We start from the raw sequence: 20,942 nt of genomic DNA on the forward strand, positions 1-20,942 counted from the left end.
CACAAAAGGAGGGGGAGTATCCATATTCATAAAGGATACCACACCTCCAGGTTAGTGGCAACGCACGAAGCATCGGAGACCATCCAGGTGCAATTAACCATAGGTAAAACTGCCCTACAGTTTGTAACATGCTACAGACCACCTTCTCAAACTCAGGAAACCCACACAGCCTTCCTGAAGACACTGGAGAGTATGAATGTCTCTCCAAACACCATCATATTGGATGACTTCAACTACCCAAACATAGACTGGGAACATTACTCAAGCCCCAACACCCTAGCCCAAAGGTTCCTTGAGTTCATAAACTCAAATGCTATGGAACAACTAGTCACCATTCCCACAAGAGGAGAAAATATACTAGACCTGATCATCACAAACATGGGGACAAAATGCTCCACACCGGAAGTATATCCCTCATTGGTGAGATCAGACCATAAATTAATCTCACTGGAGATCCACATCCCGCCCCCACCCCCAGCAAAAAAGACCAAGTGAAGAACTTCTCAAAAGCAAACTTCACACTTCTTAAGACTGGAGTGGAAACCACAACCCACGCTGCTGAAACCCTTACAAATGCCTTCTACGAGCACCTCCAGGAATGTATGGATCAAGCAATCCCTAATAAAATCAAGACCCTTTCCACCAAAGGCAGGCGCCCGGTCTGGTGGACCCCAGCCATAAACAAACTCTACAATAAGAGGAGAAAGCTACTACATGACAGAGCAAAATCCCTAAAAGGGAAGGCATCTCTGATCAATACTAGCAAAAAACTACAATCACTCATAAAATCATCCAAGGCCAACTTTGAGAGAAAAATCGCTAATGACACAAAAGACAATCATAAAGCCTTCTTTAGCTATGTTAGAAACCTGGGTGGAAACTCCCAGATATGCTCAGAATTAGCCCAAAATGATAAAAAAATCACTGAACCCACAGACATTGCCAACATACTGGCAGACAGGTTCAGTGCAAATTTCTCCCCTCCTTCCCCCCCAAAAGGAGAACTATCTATCCCACCAGAGTCTAGCCTCCCAAACATCTCAGATGCCCAGGTGAGAGCTGCTCTCTCTAAAGCAAAAAACACAGCATCAATGGGACCAGACGGTGTCCCCGGCTGTGTGCTACATGAACTCAATGAGGAACTAAACCCACACATAAGGCTGCTGTTTAATCTTAGCCTTACTACAGGATACGTACCCAAAGAATGGTGTACGGCAACTGTGGTCCCACTCCACAAAGGTGGTGCTTCTACGGACCCTGGAAATTACCGCCCCATAAGCTTGATGAGCCTTGTCTGCAAAGCTATGGAGAGGATCATAATGGAACTCATAAATAAAGACATTGGGGACCTACAGACACTGGATCCTACCCAATTTGGCTTTGTCAAGGGCAGATCCTGCCTCTTGAACTTGGTCGACTTTTTCGAAACAGTCACTAAGGCCATTGATGAGGGTAAGGCAGTTCACACAGCCTACCTTGACCTAGCAAAAGCGTTTGACACAATACCCCACTCGGGCATCACAGAAAAGCTCACCAGCTTAGATGTAAACCCATATGTCACAAGATGGGTTGCAAACTGGCTCAAGGACAGAACACACAGGGTTAGAGTTGCTGGTGCCATGTCAGACTCTAAGCCGGTCACAAGCGGTGTCCCACAGAGCTCAGTCCTGGGCCCCCTCTTGTTCGGCATTTATTTTTCTGAAGTGCAGGCAAACATAGGGGGATTGTGGCTGATAAAATTTGCAGATGACTGCAAACTGGGCACCATAATTGACACTCCATCAGACACAGACATCCTCCAGAGAGGTCTCATAGAAATGGATAATTGGTGCCAGAGCCATGGCCTTAAGCTAAATGCCAAAAAATCTATAGTCATACCCTTTGGGAAAAACAAGGTAAGCCCTAATTACCACATAGGTGGTAATCCATTAAACACGGAAGAGGTTATCAGGGACCTGGGGACCCAAGTTGACAGTAACCTCTCTTTTGACACTCACATTGCCAAAGTGGTTAGGAAGACCTTCTACATTGCCCACCTGATCATGAAGTGATTCACATCCAGATCAGGAGAGGTCATTGTACCCCTGTACTCTTCACTTATCAGACCAATGATTGATTACAACGCCCCATTCGGAATGTACCTTACCAGACACCTGCAGCAGTTGGAAAGACCCCAAAAGTTCCTCACCAAAAGGATAAAGGGGCTCAAACATATGTCATACGATGCCCGACTGAAGAAACTCCAGCTCTATTCAGTCGCATACCGTCTGCTCAGAGGTGATCTGTGCCTGACATACAAGGCCATGTCCAACCCGGAATTAATGGACATGCTCCACCTCAAAAAATCCAAATCCACCAGAGCCACGAGAGCAAGAGACTTAAACCTCAACACGGATATAAATAGGACGTGCTGGAGGGACAGATTCATCACCCAGAGACTCCCTACACTATGGAACAGAATCCCAGTCCATGTGAGGCAGAGCCCCTCACTGACTCTGTTCAAGAGAAATCTTGACGAGTGGATGGGAGATCGTAGGTTTACCCCGGGAATCATCTCTGTGTCACTGCTGGACAGAGGCACAGCAAACTAATGGGTATAGTATTCTCATCCTAAGGGGTGGTGAAAGCCACACACTCTGGCTAGGCTTATAAATGCCCTAGGGCAGATAGCCTAGTATGAACCTATGAACCTATGAACTGGTGAGAAAGAACATCCCATGAAATTCTTAGGGAGCCCCCTCTCCATATATACTCTGAACAAACATATTTTACATGTTGGTGTCTCACTGGAAGGGAGGATTACTGAAGTCTTAAGAACAAAAATACCAAACAAGGAAAACCTAAGGTTCCAAAAGGTTAATATGGCCTGTGAATGCTAAATTTTACTTACTCTATCTTTGACCAGATTTGTTTTCGAATTTGTAGATCATTAATATTTATAGCTATAACAGGTATAATGTGTAATCTGTTACATGATATAAATGACTCTATATTTTAATAATTAAGAAGGTTGATATAGAGATTAGATCAAGAAAGAAAAAGTACTTTAGATATTAATTACAGAATTAATGCTCAGATAACAGTCCTAAAAGGAGAAGGAAATCATTTACATCAAAAAGTTAAAATAATATCAGCATAAGCAAGAAACTTGATACAGCTCTACATACATTTTAACCAATTCTACCAACACCCATCTCTCCCATAATGGATGCCAGATTTCTTATAAAACTTTCTGGTTTATATTATAAGAGAAGTCAAAAAGTAAAAATGAGAAATACAACCAATGGTAACACAGCAGAGGTAGATCCAATTTATAGTTTAATGTATAGAATAACACACAGATGAACACTTTCGCATATAGCTTTCTTCAGATCAAAAAACAGGATGAAGCACTAGCTACTTATATTACAAATTCAATAGTGCATCCAATCAGTGAAAAAGGCATTTTCAGGTTGCTAGGTACTTAGAACTAGAAATATATGATCTGTTGTGTTTAGCTATATATTTGCTGCATTTGAATGTTAATTGTAATATATAGTGAATTTTATTGTGATGTGAGTCTATACATTAAGCTATACATATTTCCACTGATATTTGAATATTTCATCTCTAGAGACATGAGAGATGTATACATATATACAGAGATAGTTTTTAGTCATTTTATTTACAGCTTTACATCATACATATGTTTTTAATATATAATATTTTTAACACTACAGACATTACAGTTTTTATATATACTAAGTTTTATATGTTTTGTATATGGTTGGTCTGCACACATATGCACTTGTGTTTTTAACTTGTTTTTATCTTGGCTTAAAGCATATTATTTCCAGGTTGACTAACAAGTGCTGGTGATTAATTACTAGTTCTAAGTACCTAGCAACCTGAAAATGCCGTTTTCACTGACTGGATGCACTATTGAGTTTGTAATATAAGTAGTTAGTGCTTTATCCTGTTTTTTGATCTGAAGAAGCTATATGCAAAAGCGCTCATATGTGTGTTATTCTATACATTAAACTACAAATTGGATCTACCTCTGCTGTGTACTACTGGTTGTATTTCTCATTTTTACTTTTTGACTTTGTTTTTACACACCAGTGTTTCTTTTTTCTCCAAACATAGTTTGTTTTTGGAATTATAAGAGAAGTGTTCATGGTCAAGCAGTAACACTTCTGGCTTTATTACTGTTTAAATGCTTCTTAAAATGTTTAAAGGATGAAAAATATTTTCAACTTACTCTCAGATATAGTTATTCTCCATTTATTTTATTCAGTAACATTTAATTTAAAACATGTTAACACTTTCAAAGGTATCATTCAGTTCACATTCAGGAAACCATTAGGTTTTCACTCAGCCACATATTCAGCATCTTTTTTGCTTTATAAATAGTAACCTCTTCCTTGGACCTCTGATATAAGGTAACACAGAAACTCTTAATGGTGGAATTTTGTATACTGGTGCAGAAGGCACACCCCGTTTTGGTATATTAAAGGAAGACCATATCTTCCAAAATGCTATTCTACTAAAACCAAATTCACTTGTCTCTTCTGCTTTATTGGGACTTATCAGTCCAAATGCCACACTCAAAAACATTTCTTTCTCCTCAACCATTCATCTATCATTAGTATCTGAAAACAATTTCTTTGTGAATTACACAAAAAAAAAATCGACAAAAAGGCTTATCCTTCCTTTCCTACCCCAACATTTATAATCTTCAGGGTCAGCCACCATCTTCAATTCTTTGTTTTCCCTACTGGCTTCAAAATAATAAATAACATGTATTTTCCCTGGATTATATATGAATTAATGAGTTTTAAAGAAATACACTGTGATTATTACACATTGGCATTGTTTTCTTAATATTTAATCAATCTCTTCCTAATTTATCTTGCCTTCCAGCAAACTACTAAAACTAGTGTATTCTATCCCTTTTTACAATATAATCATCATCTCTACAACCTCCATTTATACTGTGTTATTTCACAAAAAATGCTCATGTTTGTAAACTACCTTCTCAGTGCTGAACAAAAATACCAATACATAAGCCACAAAATTCTTTAATATCAGTTCAATGCTTTCATACTCAAAAATACTTCTTTAGAATAGTTTTATTTGTAGTTACCTTTCTCAAGGTTTATATCTTAAGGATCCGAAATGGTCTTCTCTCTCGTACACAAAAAAAACTCTACACTTCACCCCTAAGTTTTAACATGGGAGGGTTTAACTTCCATATCTTCTTTCCCTCTTAAAATCCAGCATCCCCTCACTTATTCATAATGCACCATCTTATGATCTGAAAGACCATTTATCTTGCATCCAACACACATTTTTCTACTTCTCAGACAAAAAAATTTTTTTTATAAAGGATCGAAGCAGTGCTAGAACTATAATTGTGTTTTTTGTTCACGGTTTCAGCCTCCTCCCTCAGTAATGTCCCTGGAACTTTAAGATCTTGAAAACTGTCTTTCTTGAAATCACTGAGGAAGTCATCGTTCTCTGGAAAACAAAATGGTTCTATTTTTTAAACATGTTTTCATTTATTTCATAGATTTTTTTTGTTTGACATTTGATTACCAGGAAAGTTAAAGATATAGTAAAGTTAAAGATATACGTAATCTCCAAACACTTCACCTTACTCAGTTTGGATTTGTCAAAGGGAGATCATGACTGTTAAACTGGGTTGACTACCTTGAGTCACCAAGGCACTGGATGAAAGGAAATCTGTGTATACACAGCCTACCTGAACTTAGCCAAAGTGTTTGACACTATCTCCCACTCAGGCATCACTGACAAACTCACCCAACTAGGTATCAACCCCAATATCGTTAGATGGGTCTCTAACTGACTCACTGATAGAACTCAGTCAAAATAGGGGAATCTACCTCCAACAGCAGATTTGTAACTAGTGGTGTTCCACAGGGATCAGTCCTGGAACCTCTACTATTTGGAATCTATTTATCCAAGTACAAGCAAAAAGTAAAGGTCTATGGCTGACAGTTTGCTGATGACTGCAAACTGGGAGTGGTCAGACTCTCCAAATGATGTCTGCATCCTCCGAGACGGTCTTATACAAACAACTGATTGGTGACAAAGTCATGGCCTTAAACTCAATGCAAAAAAAATGTATGATCATTCCTTTCAGTTAAGTACGCACTCAGTTGTGAGAGACCTGAGCACATAGGTTGACAGCAACCTTACCTTTGATCACCTTCCCTCCACAGTGGTAAGAAGGGCATTCTATATTGCTCATCTCATAAGTAAGGGCATTGCCTCCAGGAAAAAAAAAGTTATAACCTTCCTGTACTCTTCCCTCATCCAGCCAATAATTGAGTACAATGGCCCTTTTGGTATGTACCTTTCCAAGCACCTGCAACAACTGGAGAAACCACAAAAGTTCCTCGTGAGGAAAAATCAAGATCTTCGGCATCTGTCCTACGGGTATCGTCTAAATCCACTGCCATTTTATTCAGTTTCATACAGACTACTCAAAGGTGATCTCTGCCTTGCATACAAGGTAATCTCTAATGCTGCTTTATTGGAAATGCTGCATACCGCAAGCCAAATGGTAAACAAGTTACTCGCTCTAAAAGACCTTATCCTGGTATGTGACAATAATAAAGCCTGCTGGAGGGACAGATTTGTCTCTCAGAGGTTACAACACTTTTGGAGCAGACTCCCACTTCAGGTCAAACCCAGCATCTCTTTGGCCCTCTTCAAATACAACCTGGGCAATTGGATGGGTGACCGGAAATGCACCCCAGGGATTCCACGTGTCCCTCTTGGACAGGGGCAACAGGTGCTGATCATGGAAATAGGGGTAAGAACATGACTAGGTTTGTAAGGGCCCTAGGGCCATTAACCTAGCAACTTTCTATCATCCTATAGCTAGAAGCCCATTTTCAGAGGAGGCCAGTGGAGAAATGCTACAACTTACAAATGCAATAATCCTAATGCAATTTATATGCTCTAACAATAGCAGAATTTTAGTTTACTATCTTCTTCCATTCCCACCATTACCCAGGGCCTCATCCCTTGTTCTATTGATGAAATTAGTTACAGATTCTCCATTAACTTTCAAACTACAGTCTTCTGTACTCACACTTCCATTAGACAAACTAACAAGCCCTCTACATACTCTCTTTACCATGCTGACTTATCACCCAATGCTGCTGCCTTCACACAATCAATTTTCAAAGCAAGAAGCTCTATTTCCATTAATTTTTCCACATTCCTTGTTAGGTACATTCCTACACTTTGCTGTAACCGGACTTCAGATGAAGTCCAGATTTCAGGAAAATCACAAGTGTTCCTTCCTTTGTGATCACCATTATTTGTTTTAATGTTCCTAGGCAAAGGTATGCCTGTTAAGATTTCCCATCATAATCCCTGCTCTGTAAAATTCCTTATAAATGCGATTTATTCTCCCATTGTAAAAGGTTTATTGTTTGTTTAGCAGCCTTTCTACCAATTCATTTGCTATAGTGTACCAGTTCTAATCATGATTACATTCTTACCTTCATGTGTACTCCCTACCTCTTTCTCATCTTTTGAAATCCCCTTTTGTTCCATCTTTAGAAATTCCCACGATTCTTCCCTGACCAGCAACATCAGTACTTTATCATCATTCTATTTCTCATTCTTTTCTGAAATAAAAATAAAGAAAATTTGCATGAATAGGATGATCTTCTCTATAAAGACCAGATAGTATTTTTGCACAATGTTCATGCAGGAAGCCTTCTATTTTTACACAGCTTAAAGAACTAAGTTCAGAAATGCTTATTTTATTAAGTCACATTTCATTCAAAACACCAAAAAGAAAATTAATTCTATAGCCTTGTGTACGGTGTACAAGCTTCATGCACCTTGTTACTTAATATAATACAACTCATGGTTGTAAATGTTGAGGTAGGTCATGCATTAATGAAACTACCACAACTGAGTTAGGCATAACTGAGTCAACAGGTAACTGTCTACATATCATGCATTTCAGAACACAGTCTTTTTTTTTCCAGTTTAATCCTCCGCATTGCAGAAAAAAAACTCTTGACTAGTCGATGTTTTCTCCTCAAAAATAAATATGAAACTGTAGAATATCTATTAGAACCACTTTTAACACTCATTTACATTTCATACTCTTACCAAAGACTTCCGTATCAAACACAGGTTCACACCGACAATTTTTATATTTGCTTTAAACTAAATAAGTCCGTGATTCTCAAAGATGCTGTGAATATTAAGAGTTGTAAGATTTAAATGGGAGACTTTCAGAAAAAGCTGAGATATTTCTTCTGTTTGTATACCTTTACATTCTCCCATATAATGAAACTAACTGAAGAAAATACAATTTCCCCGATATGTGAAATTATTATATTAATGGAACAGTGACATGGAATCTCAGTTTCTTCTACAACAGTCCAGTATTACATTTTAACTTGACTTATTTGGGTTCAAGAACCCCAGCACCTCACAACATAAAATATGAAATCAGCACAATAACTCAATGTTATATTAATAAAACTGCAATAGAATTAACAGATTGTTTAAAAAAAACAGTATTGGCAACAATTTCTCCATGAATTCTGATGAAATTCCCCAAATAAGTGGCACATCTGGAACCTCCTAAAAACAACTCAGTCTCAAAACCCTCAAGTAGTATTGAAATAGTGTTGGGAGAAATGCAGTATTACCCACAATTATAAATGTACAGTTTCTTTAAAAATATTGTAAACAATGGCCAAAAAATAAATATTTAATACATACATACTTATTCTTTTTACCATCTTTCCAATCCACCAGTTTCCATTTGTCATCTTTTTTGGCAGCAGCCCACACTTTATATCACTCTTTCAGGGATCCAAATACTATATTTTTGATTTGCGACACTTTTCTTTATTGGCATTTACATTATTTTACTGGCATTTGCTTCCTGATCAGTTTGCTTCTCGCACACAATTACATCATCATATCTCCCATTCTGCTGACCTCCGACATACTTAATCTGCATTCAGTACACTTCACAGAAGTGACCGATTTAAGCATCAACCGTGACCTACCAACACACTCTATGAAACACTACGTTCCATCTTCTTTCTTTTCATAAAGTGTCCTGACATTAAATCAATCCCAGATAACTTCACTTGAAATAATTATACATTTGTATAAGACAACCAAAATCATTTTACATTTCTACAATACTTGGAGATTTGAAAGGGTCAGAGGTTGAGAAGGACCTTGTAGCTAAATATTCAACATCCCCAGTTAGTATAAATATTGTCGTGGTATATTTGTGATAAAGGGCAATTAGCATTTATATACTCTACTCATATGGCAAAAAGAATAAAAGGAAAATCTGAAATGTCTCTTTTTATAAGAGTGGATGGCTCCTTTTGATTATTGTCTGCTGTGATCTGATCTGCTGAAGACGAAAATTGTTATGGTCAGAGAACAGCACAAAGCAGACAAAACATTTTAATATGTTCCTCAAACTTGAAAGGAGTAGGACTATTAAATGAAAGGCCAATTTGCTCAATATAATGGTTATCTAGATGGAAAAACAGCAGAGAAGATGACGACTGTTACTATCCCTTGCAGTCTGAAAACAAGCAGGCAAGACATCACCTCACAGAACGGTGATTACATGGCAAACTGTGCTACTTCCAAAATAACAAGAAGCTGAGCAAAAGATCATACTTAAGATGCAGCGATTGCTGCAAATTTTCTGTATCATTAAGATAACTCTCTTCTATTCTCTGCTTAAGTAGAAGGTGCTTTCTCTTTTATCAAGAATAACATTCAACAAACTACAAATAATCTGTTAGAATGAAAATGTAAACCTTTATATTCTATTGGAATGTTGCAGCTAGCCTAAAGCAGCTCCTATCTTTCCAGACATCTGTCCAGGGAGCCAGGATCTTTTTTAAAAAATTAACTGCATCAGATTCTATCACTCATTTTGATGCACCCATTCTTGTAATCAATTCCACTTGTCAACCACTCTCTCAGCGAAAAAGTACTTTTTACAATCAATCTTGCTCCCTGATCTGTTGGGTTATGTCTCCCATCTACTTGCATTGCCCTTCCTCTTTTTAAAGATACCAGATTGTTTTTCTCTTATTGCCTTATTTATTTGCATCATATCCCCTCTCATAGCCTCTCTTTAAATAACTGCTGCTCTCAGCACCATCTTAAGACTTTCCTTATTCGCTCCAGCAAAGTGACATCTTATTTCCTATAAAACTTACAGAACCAAACAAAGCACACAGTAATCTAAATGTACCTTAAATAATGCCTGATAAAAGTATCACCTTTTCTCTGAAGTCCATCCCTCATATATCACAGCACTTTTTTTTACTGCAACAGTAGCACTCTGTCTGATGGTTTTAGTTTTACATTACATTTGCTTGATAGAAGACAGTGACAATCTTATTTATTATGCCTTTTTAGTGACTCGGAACTTGATATCTCCCCTTCACTCCTCATCTTTCCCCTTGGCCTTTTTCCACATGCCCCACTGCCCTCTTTAATATTCCTGGGAATTTCTTGTCCACCAGCTGCTCCGACAGCTCATTCCATGGATCTACAACTTGTCTATAGAAAAAAATTCTCTGGAGACCCAGAAAGTAGTTAATTCATAAAATCTGATTACTGCAACCCTTCATTGCCCCAGTATCCCTTCCTGTTCAAAATTACCCCTTCAGGTTTTTTCTGATATGATCTTGAACACAAACATGCTCCGATTTCTCTCCTGGTTTTTTGAGAAGAGTTATAGCATCTCAAATCTCTAGTCATATTCTTTTCCCCAATCCCAAGAATCTTTGTGGTAGCATGCATCTGAATACTTTCCAAATCCTCATATATTTTCCCTTATATGGCCTTCAGAACTGCACACGCTGCTCAATGCTCTGTCTGACCAAGACCCTATAGAGTGGAAACATTACTGCTTTGTTTCTTTAATTTACCCCCCCAAAACACACACACACACACACACACAAGCATTTTGTTGCCCTCTGCCACTGCCCTCTCACTTGGTTTTCAATAGTCCAGTCCTGCTGTGATCAACATTCCACAGTCATTTTTTTGATCTGATTCTATCAGTTCCACTCCTCCCCGCTGATGCTTCACACCAGGATTATTCTGGCCTATATGCAGTATTTTTGTACCAGTATGCAGTGAACTTCACCTGCCCTCTTTCTGAATTTGTTGACACACCATCCTCCTTTGCTGCACCTACCTTTGTGTCATCAAAGGATTTGAACCCATTCTCTGTTCTCTCAGACATGTCCGAGACAAATGCACTGTACAGTACTGGACCCAGGGCATACTTCTATGGTACTGCACTAGTTATTTCCACAATTCTAAACAGTGCCCCCTCATCAGAACCCTTTTTCTCCTACCATTCAATCATGCAGCTTACAGTTCTTCAGTTTTGCCCTACCTACAGCTCCTCCAGTTTCATATCAGCCTCCTCTGTGGATGTGTTAGATGTCTTGCTCAGGTCCAGGCACACTTCACCTACTCGTATTCTATCGGGTTTACATATAATGCAGACATAAAGGTGCATCAGGTCTAGCAACCAAGAAAGCAGTAGTATGGAGGACAGAGAACAGTGAAACCCATAACAGAAGTTATACAAATAAAGAATTGTATAACTCAACTAGATCATTACTGATAGAATAAGCCAAAAATGTTTCAGAACTGGATGATATGGATATGTCAAATGGCACACAACACCTGCAAGGACATGGATATAGAAATATACTACAAGGTAGACTGACTACCTTGGGTACTGCCTGAACAGTGCACATGTACAATATAGATGAATACAACAGCCTGACTACAAAAAATGGTGGGCATTGGATGTCCTTCTATTCCTTTGCATGTAAATAAAGATTAAAAGCACATGTGTTACAGTACATAAATAGGGTATTAAAATTATTCAGCTTTCCCTGCTCTGCATGAGGTCCGAGATGAACAGAGATGGACCAAGGATAACAGCTTTGCTCTGAATATTGCCCGTTTTCTGTCATAAAACCACTTCTGTACCAATTCAAAGGTCTGTTTTTCAATCCTGTTTTTCTCCTCCTTGCAAGAAATGTACTGTGCAAGACTCTATTAACCTTGAACCATGGCATATATAAAATACATCATCCACAAATCTACTATAGTGTATGAGATTTTGACTATATATTTCATTATTCATTAACACAGTATTTTCCCAATGTGCCATCACAATGTTGGTGTAGGAGTTAGCACAAGGGTTTCCCATGGCAACCCCATAAAGTTGATTAAAGTCTTTCCCATCAAATGTAAACACATTATTTTGGCACTAACTGCATTAGCATACATAAAGTCTGACAATAACCATTGTTAAAGTCACTATTACTTCTCAAAAAGTCCTTCATGTCTATATGGCGGGGTTCAATGAAAGAACTCGATGGGTTCACTGAGTTTCTAAATGGTAGTACGTCCTTTTTAAAATTTACATCCCTATGAGATTGATTTCTGGGACGTAAAATTGATTAGGGAAGGCACCACCTTAAGTACCCAGATATTTAGAAAGAGCTGTAAACAGAATAGTTTTTTATGAGGTGCAGTATGCACCCCAAAAATGTCTTTAAACATGTGTTGAAGGGACAGGCTTTATGTCTCTTTAGACTCAGCAGCAAGTATGTTATATTAAATAAACAAGTTAAGCTATTGAAATAATTTTAGAACAGAGGGTACCTTGAGCCAGAGTGTGATATACAACTTCATGCAACACATCAAGATAGGAAGGGAAGGACAAACCCTATTATTCCAAAGGGAACAGATTGGAATTTAATAAACCTCATGCATTTTCTAAAAAAGAATGTAGATTATGCCTTCCATTTACTTCTGATAATAAAAGTATTATGGAAATAGTACACAAGAACTGGTATATACTGGTAGCGGATAATGGTATAAAACAGGTTGTGGGATCTTGTCCACAGGTTACCTATTGTAATTTAAAGTCTTTGAAAAGACATCTTTGCAACAGAACAGGTTTCATATCTGACCAGACTACATCAGAGAGAGAAGGGACTTTCAGATGTAGACACTGTAATTTCTGTAAATATGTGGCTAACAGAAATACTTTTATACACCCTGTGACAGGTAGGAAATATTTATTTTGACATTATGCAGATTGCTCTACAACTGTTTATTTAGCTCAGTGTAAGCAATGTCCTACGTTCTATGTAGGAATGACCACTACAGCTTTGAGGAACAGAATTAGAGAACATATCTATTATAGTAGCATTGGGGACACCAGAAGTGCTATAGCCGATCATATTACAGAAGAAAATAGTGCTCATGATTTTTCATTTATGACACTCCAAATTTTATCAGTGTTTCTATGAGGTTAGCTGACAATAAGAATGCCTTGGAAAAACGAACAAAAATGGATAGCTCGTTCACAAGCAGATAAGATATATGGTCTCAATAAAGCTCTGTCACTTAAACCATTTTTGAGAGATAGGAAGTTAACTGTGTATAGCTGAGTTTTTTTTATTTTTTCATATTTTACATTTCTTATTCTATATTTTTATTTTTTACTTTTATATTTGTTAGTATAGTTGTTTAGTATTGAAACATTTGTTCTCAATGTTGTTTTTCTTTTATACATGTTTATTGTTTTTGTTTTTTGTCTATGCTAGTTCAGGATAATAAGTTTGTTGTGGTTATATGTGTTATGGTTTTGTTTGCTTCGTGGCAGTATGCTCGTTTCCACAAGGAATTTTATTACTTTAGAATGATCATTTAGTTCAGCTTGATACCAAGCTCTATTTATTTATGTCTACATAGTGTGGTATAGCATTTTTAAGAGTGTGCTGGCACACTTAGTGAAACTTGTTTGATACAGAAAGAACATTGTATCTTGATTTCTTTAGTCGAATACAGAATGATCTAATTTTCTGTTGCTATGGCAACAGGCAGTAGCATTGTCCTGCATAGGCTTTCTCGCGAGATTTGGCAATAAGGAGGAAGCCATGGGCCTTGGAAGCACAAGGAGTTCATAACGGTATGGGTTATGGTTGTATAACTTGATTATGTTTGCACAGAGTATTATTAGATTCTTTATAGACATTTCTCAATTAATTCAGGCTTTCTTTTTAAATACGATGATGCTATATTCATTGGGATTCATATATCAGACAATCAGACTCAGGAGATTTGCAAATGCATTTATGATTCAATGCCAATATTTAGAAAGTTTTTAATAACTGCAAATGAGAAGTGTATGAAGTTAATGCACTGATTTTTTGTTTATGCTTATGATAAATTATGGGACATGCATACTGATACGAGATGTAATGCAGTATGTTTAACTGAGGAAGTCTTAAGGTTTGCATTCAGTACTTGCATGTTACATTTTGACATATACTGCTGCTGTTAACCAAGTTTTTTTACAATTTTTAACATGCTGATTTTTCATAACTGACAGAGTAACATAACATTTACTGTTATATACTGAATGAGATTTTGATGCTTAAAGTTTTACGTAGCATGACAGAACCTGCAAGACTGTATTGAAGCCTTTAACACACCTGACCTTATAATTTGAAAACTTACCAATTAATGATTTTAGAATGTGATTGGACAATGTGTATTTTTTAAAAAAAAGGGGAGTTTCTGAGAGCACAGTATGTCTGATGAAGCATAGTGGTACTACGCAAAAGCGCTTACACTCTGTCATTTGTTTGAATAAATGTGATTTTTATGCCGTGCTGGTCCTTTGCCTGTCTGAATTCATTGAATTACTGTTGCAGAGTTAGGATTGGACTTTATCTGGAGCAGTGGTTTTGCTTTTGCTGCCTTTTTGTAATATGTCATTACCATTGGGGGACTCAATGATTGCACCCAGTTTGCAGTCATCGGCGAACTTGGTAAGCTATCTACTTTCACCTGGACTTTTGAGAAATAGATTCCAAACAGTAGGTGGCCCAGCACAGATCCTTGTGGTACACCACTGGTAACTGGTCTGCTGGTACAGATGGAATCCCCAGCTTTGACTGTATGCATTCTGTCAGTGAGCCAAGTGGGTACCCATCTAGTGACAAATGGGTTAACTCTCAGCTGGACGAGTTTCTCAATGATCTCTGAATGGGGGCTTGCATCAAAAGTTTTGACTAAGTCAAGATGGGCAGTATGTACTGTTTTGACCTCATCCAGTGATTTGTTGGCATTCTCGAATAAGTCCACCAGGTTTAATAAGCATGATCTACCCTTAATGAAGCCAAATTGAGTTGGGTCAAGAGTTTGAAGGTCACCTATGTCTTTGTTGATATATATCTATACAGTGCATATAAAAAGTGTACACACCCCTGTTAAAATGCCAGGTTTTTGTGATATAAAAAAATGAGACCACAATAAATCATTTCAAAACTTTTCCCACCTTTAATGTGACCTATATCCTGTACAATTCAATTGAAAAACAAATCTGTTAGGGGAAAAATATAAATAAAAAATACACAATACGCTGGTTGCATAAGTGTGCACACCCTTAAACTAATACTTTGTTGTGTGTGCACACCCTTAAACTAATACTTTGTTGTGTGTGCACACCTTTAAACTAATACTTTGTTGAAGCACCTTTTGATTTAATTACAGCATTCAGTCTTCTTGGGTAGCAGTCTATCAGCATGGTACATATTGACTTGGGAATATTTGCCCACTCTTCCTTGCAAAAGTGCTCCAAATCTGTCAGATTGCAAGGCCATCTCATGTCTAGCCATCTTCAGGTCACCCCAAAGATTTTCTATTGGATTTAGGTCTGGGCTCTGGCTGGGCCATTCCAAAACTTAAATTTTCTTTTGGTGAAGCCAAATCCATCCATTTTGATTTGGATGTATGCTTGGGGTCACTGACGTGTTGAAAGGTGAAATCCCTTTCATCTTCAGCTTTCTAGGAGACGCCTGAAGGTTTTGGGCCAAAAGTAACTGGTATTTGGAACGGTTCATAATTCCCTCCACCTTGACTACAGCCCCATTTCCAACTTAAAAGCAACCCCAAACCATGATAGTGCCACCACCATGCTTCACAGTGGGGAAGGTGTTATTTTGGTGATGTGATGCGAAGTGCTGTTTTTGTGCCAAACATACCTTTTGGAATTGTGGCAAAAAGTTTAAAGTTGGTTTCAGACCATAACACATTTTCTGACATGCTTTTGGGAAACATGATGTACTGTTTTACAAATTTTAACTACGCCTGTCTGTTTTTGTGTGTAAGAAAAGGCTTCCGTCTTGCAACACTACTCCATAGGCCAGACATATGGAGAATACATGTAGTACACAACCAGTACTTGTCAGAAATTCCTGCAGCTCCTTCGATGTTGCTGTAGGTCTCCTCAGCCTCACTGACCAGTTTTTGTCTTGACTTTTCATCAGTTTTGGAGGAAAGGCCAGTTCCTTGCAACGTCACTGTTGTCCCATATTTTCTCCACTTTTTTGACTGTCTTCACTGTGTTCCATGGTATATCCAATGCCCTGGAAATTTTTTGTACCCTTCTCCTGATGGATTCCTTTCAACAATGAGATCCATTTGATGCTTTGTAAGCCCTCTGTGAGTCATGACTTTTGCTGTAGCAGACAACTGAGTAAATGTCAGGAAAATCCTACTAAGACAGCTGAACTTTATTTGGGGTTAATTAGAGTCTCTTTAATTGATGGCAGGTGTGTACTCAAGATGACTGAATGATGTAATTAAAGCAAAAGGTGCTTCAACAAAGTATTCATTTAAGGGTGTGCACAATTGTGCAACCAGCTTATTGTACATTTTTTTTTATTTTTTATATTTTTCCCCTAACAGATTTGCTTGATTTTCAATTGAACCGTACAGGTTATAGGTCACATTAAAGGTGAGAAAAGTTTTGAAATGATTTATTGTGGTCTTATTTTTTTTATACATCACAAAAGCATGGCATTTTAACAAGGGTGTGTACACGTTTTATATCCACTGTATATTCATACACAAACACACCAACATGATGAAGCTCTTCGAACAAAAAAGAACGAAAGCTTAACTATCAGTTTGTTGTCTGCGTTTTTATTCTCAGTTTTTATTTTTCAAAAAAAGTTACAGTATTTCTACTAGAAGTTTTATTGGCATACTAATATTTCTTCTTCCTTAAATACACGGTTTTATATATTATATAGATTTATATGTATATATAGATATTCTATTTTACCAAACCCATGTTAAATTGCTGCAAAAACTGCTAAAACCCGAAACTCTTCAAGACCGCTATATTTAAATGCTCAATAAACACGTTTTTCGTCCAACACAAATGATTAAACTTCATCAGAACAAAGGCAAAAGACCGTCAGTTAAAATTCAAAGTCCCAATATATAAATTCCCTGCCAAATGATGCAATAACACTGATCATTCTTAAAGATATATACCCCTAAAAAGCTCTAAAGCAGTTTTATATTCAAATAAATCAAACTGAACTTTGCCTTATTACAAATTGATAGCAACAACCATACATCAATGAACCGAAGCTAAAGTAAACAAATGAATCAAACGGTCCAAACTACATGTGACCTAGTTAAATAAATACAAACATATTATTAAAATATATATTAAGAACATATTAAAACATATTAAAAACTAACAAAAATCACTTCTAACCTATGTTTTATACCTAAATATATGAACTTACTAAATATATGCATACTACATGCATATGTTAAAATCTATGCATTTGATAAACTCCAAAAGGCTGTACGTTCTATGCATTTGATAAACTCCAAAAGGCTGTACATGTGTAAACAATCTGAACAATTTCAATAAAATATCTACACTCCAATGCATTTTATTACTACTATCAATAATTACTAGTAATAAAAATATTTCATCTATTCAAGCTTTTGAGCTTTAATAAACACATTAGGGAGCACTTCTCATTCAAACCTGGGTTCGTATACGCGTTAATCCTGATTTGCCACAACTCCATTTTTTCTAATAAAAGACCAAAAGGATCCCCCCCCACATCCTGCATAACCTGATCAATAACTTTAAATCGAAATCTGTGGTTAGGGTAACTCAAAATGTGCCTTGCAAGGGCATTTTCTAATGGAGAACCTGATTCTATGCAGAAATTAACCATGCTGATACAACTTTTGTCTCAGAAAGTAGAGACAATGAACGTGAGATTGGATACGGTGGCAGCAGTACAACAGCAACAGCAGGCACATTTCTAAACCCATGTTAAATGCATTAACAATATGTATTATGATGCAGGACTTGTGCTCAAGTGACAAATGAGCAGCATCCTCTGATTAGTCTACTTACTTACCCAGTTAAATAAGTAAATACAATCACACACATGAAGAGCTCCCTTTTGATGCCCGACAATAGCTGTCAACTCAATTTAATTTTGTTTTTCCTTTTGCATCCCACTGAGCTTCTCTAGTGGATTCACTTCTTTCTACTGACTGACCTGTACATTCCTATAATGGGGGAGGAGACGGGTACTTTCCAAACCAACTGAGACCTCTACAGCTCACTTATTCCCTGCCTGGAAGGGCTAATCAACCAATCTGTTCCTAGGAAAGGTGACATGGTGGTGAGCAGGTTAGTTACACTCCCATCCCAGCCCCTGGTGCTCCTAATCCTTAAGACAGCTCTCTGGTGTTCCCCTATGTATTGTCTCGTGCCTTCCCTAGCTAATGCAGTGAAAGATTGGCAATGATAATAATTACACAAATTCTGAACACAGTTTACTAAAAAATTGAATTGTCAAGTCTTAATATGCCATCAGCTCTACAATGTTATGGTACTATGGAGTGTTAGTTTGCAGAGAGATAGGCAAGAGAATACACAGAGGGGATGGATTTGTCAGTAAGTGAAACATAGTAGCAGCATAGCCAGATGGAGAGGTTAATTCTGGTACAGAGCAGGGAAACAGCCATTTATTGAATAAAGTATTGTTTTAAACTGGGCTAGTGATGTAACAACTGCAATTCTTTCTGGTAGTGCATTCCAGATTTTACCAATATAATTTGAGAAGAGGGAATCTCCAGCTTGGTTTTTGGTTATATTGGTTTTTATGTGATATTTGCAATTGCGGTGGTGGTGCTGTGGTAGCATTGTCGCCTCACAGTAAGATGTTGTCCTGTTCGATTCTCAGCTAGAGCGTCTTCTGTGTGGAGACGTGTGTGAATGGGTGTACCTTCATTGAAGGTTCTGCATCAGGGCCGGCAACTCGGCACGTAAAAATCTACTGCCAATCACTAGCGGACCAGAGTTCTGCTGTGGCGACCCCTAACCGGGAAAAGCTGAAAGACACAACATGTGATATTTGTTAGGTAGATAGTTTTCTTAAGAGGTGAAGGAATCCTTGGACAGTGTACATAGGGAATCAAAGTTGTTTAGTAAGTAGATGATGGTATAATCATTTGTGCATTGTACTAAGATAGCCACATTACTGGCCAGATCAAGGTTATTAACAAAGATGCTACACTTGATAGAATATTTATAACTATGCAAGCAAACCTAGAAACAGAGCATAGAACTACAGCCTATTAACAGAGAAACACAAAGTGATACCTCTCAACTGTGCAGTTTTGCATTTTTGGTCTATTCCCCATAAAATTTAGTTTTTGGGAAAATTGTTGGGGATTGAAGTCATTAAATACAAGTACAGCTTCATACCTCATATTCTTCAGAAAATGTTTGCTAATGCAAAGTCTGTTATTCTGTCACCTTTCAAAGTCACACCATCTGTCACTGGTTTTGTGGCTTTGCCAATTTTTAGCTTTATCTACAACTTTTTGCAATAAGAGATTGAAAGCTATGCTTACAGAAATAAAATATTCTAAATGACTCTATAATCAGTTTGGTTCACTTTGCAGTTGACAAAAATACAATACACATGAATGTGCAGGAAAAGCTTGCATACCCATTAATCGTTTAAGAGGAGTTTACTGAAGCATTAACTAAAAAAACACTCTCAGCATGGTATTAGATATCAGATTATACACATACAAGAATGACAGTAGCTTATTAGAGGCAATTTGTTAAGCAGGTAATCTTAGTAGAAAGGTCTCCATTTTGGGGGCAGCCAAGGAGCATTGTATAGTTAAGTGTCTTACTCAAAGTTGCACAGTAGGCAAATTGAGTTTCAGTGACTCAAACCATGGACTACAGGAAGCAACTTATTTACAGCTTATAACCTTAAACCTGTATGATATTAGCACTGTTGCTCAATAAATGCATTCAAACATGTATTTTAGTCAACATTTGGAAGTGGGCTATAATAGTATTTAACTACAACGATGGGCCTATATCAGGTCTAGCTAAGTTCAGATATGTATGTCTGACAAGTGTTCTTCATGAAACATTCTAAAGAATAATCTATTTAATAAAATGAGAAAGTTTGGTATCTAGCTTTTTACTAACAAGGACAGAATGGCTTTATAAGAAAATGAACATCCACTGTATGAAATGGACTTCAGTTGTAGTGGACCAAATATTTTCTGCTCACATCAAATAGATGAATCTTGCAAAGTCTCTCCTTTTTCCCCCTTCCCTAAAAATGCTGTATTTGACTGTCTTGTCAGTAATTTTATTACAAATGTTTTCAATTCCCACCACCACATCTTACATCCTACAATCCAAAGAGGTGTTTAAAGCTTTATTTTAATAAAAATAAAATAAAATATATACACTAAACTACTCATGAAGAGACTAATAAAACTATATAAACATATACAAAATCAAATATCAAATTGTAATGAGTCATTACATTAGCATTCATGATGTGATTAATGAATATAACTTTTCAACAACTGATCTATATTTAACAATTTATTTAAAGTTATTCTGCTTTCTTAGATCTTAATGATATAACTAAAGTTTCCTGTCTACATACTTCAGTAGCATTTTTTATGAATTCATCAAAAGATGGACAGGAGACTTT

Source organism: Protopterus annectens, chromosome 2.part2, assembly GCF_019279795.1.
Source record: "Protopterus annectens isolate FY-2018-M chromosome 2.part2, PAN1.0, whole genome shotgun sequence".
Taxonomy (NCBI): Eukaryota; Metazoa; Chordata; order Ceratodontiformes; family Protopteridae; genus Protopterus; species Protopterus annectens.